A 2,137-nucleotide genomic window follows, 5' to 3' on the forward strand; every position below is an offset into this window, starting at 1 on the left:
ATATTTTTGCCAAATGGCAGTGGGATTGAGCAAACCCTAATACATGATAATCTTTCTAGGATTTTTGTAAATTTTTATAATTAAGGTTAAATTAGTTAAAACGAAATAATCGGGAAATATTATAATCCTAATAATAATTTTCCTAATTAACATACCCTAATCCCAATTAAATAAATATTAATTGAAATAAAATGATTAATCAATATTTACACTAACTATGTAAACAAGAAACTAAATAAATAATAAATAAATAAATGTAAAAGAAACTGGTACCAATCCCATGTGGTGGCCTCTTGAAGCTCCGAGGTATGCCTACGTATTGACAGGCGTTGGATCAAACTGGACACGCATCTGATGGCTAGAAAGTGATGAATATCATGGGCGCATGTTGATCGTATGCATAGGATCTGTGCGCTTGAGGGATCAAAGAATTTTAACAAAATATTGTAGGGAGTAAGGATCGAACCCTATTTACACTAACTATGTAAACAAGAAACTAAATAAATAATAAATAAATAAATGTAAAAGAAACTGGTACCAATCCCATGTGGTGGCCTCTTGAAGCTCCGAGGTATGCCTACGTATTGACAGGCGTTGGATCAAACTGGACATGCATCTGATGGCTAGAAAGTGATGAATATCATGGGCGCATGTTGATCGTATGCATAGGATCTGTGCGCTCGAGGGATCAAAGAATTTTAACAAAATATTGCAGGGAGTAAGGATCGAACCCCCTCCCTATTACACCAAGACCTTACGCGTTTCTCTTCAACCAACGAGCCAGCTATCACCTTTTGTTAATAAACTCCTCGCCAAACTAAATAAAATAAAACAAGTTACTGAGAAATTTAAACTACACGCGCGCCATCCAGGGTTCATCTTCCCCATTCGTGTTTTTTTTTTCTGCAGAAGCGTGGACGTCGATGCCCATAGTTTTCCGTCGTGGCGGTAGCTACCCCCTGCTTAAACCTGCAATTCTTTGCCAAAAAATACAAAACAATAGCCCAGGTCAATTGCAATAAACCTCACGATTCCCGTCACACCCTTAATTTGACCTAAAATTGCTACTAAACAGAATTCCCAATTTCAAAAGCTTCAAAACATTATTCTAAACACAGAGATACAATCGAATCATGCTAAAAGTGTATGTATATATGAAATCGAGATTGGGAAAAAACAAGTATAAACCGTGAGTTCTGGGATTCGACTCTGAGTGTTTCGATCAATGGTGATGGCTGTAACAGCTCTAGAAACCTTGATTAATTAGAAAATTGCTAAGCCGCTCGTACCAAGCTCTAGGAGCTTGTTTTAAAACATACAAGGCATGCTTAAGTTTATAAACATAATTAGGATAATCAATGTTTTCAAATCCGGCAGGTTGAGATACATAAACCTCTTCATTAATAAGCCCATTTAGAAATGCACTCTTAACATCCATTTGATAAAGCTTAAAGTTTTATGAACATGCAAATGCAATTAACAAGCGAATTGCCTCAAGTCGGGCGACCGAAGCATAGGTCTCCTCATAGTCGATCCCTTCCTCTTGGCTATACCCTTGAGCAACAAGACGGACCTTGTTGCGAGTGATGATACCGTTTTTGTCTAGTTTGTTCCTAAACACCCATTTAGTGCCAATTACACGATGGTCTTGCGGAGGAGGGACAAGGTCCCAAATCTCATTTCTCTTAAATTGGTTTAGCTCTTCTTGCATAGCTAAATACCAATGCTCATCGACTAATGCATCTTTTGAGTTTTTAGGCTCAATTTGAGAGACGAAAGAATAATAAAAACAAAAGTTACTTATCCTTGACCGTTTTGTCACCCCTTTTGATATGACTCCTAAAATGTTCTCCATAGGATGGTCCTTAGAAGATTTCCTTGCAAGAGGAAGATCACTCTTCTCGCTTGGTTGATCTTCTACTTTCTCATTAGGTGTTTGATCCACTTCCTCTTCATTATTCTCGGGTAAGAGGAAATCTTTATCTTTATCAAGCTTGGCATCCGGATCATTAAGTAAACTCTTAGTTGAGACACCTGCACCATTAAGAACACTACCTTTTCCGACAACTTTCGGACAAGACTCATCAAAAGAGACATGTACGGATTCTTCAACAATATGTAACCTTTTGTTGTATAC

Source organism: Vicia villosa, linkage group LG4 (genome assembly GCF_029867415.1).
Source record: "Vicia villosa cultivar HV-30 ecotype Madison, WI linkage group LG4, Vvil1.0, whole genome shotgun sequence".
Taxonomy (NCBI): domain Eukaryota; kingdom Viridiplantae; phylum Streptophyta; class Magnoliopsida; order Fabales; family Fabaceae; genus Vicia; species Vicia villosa.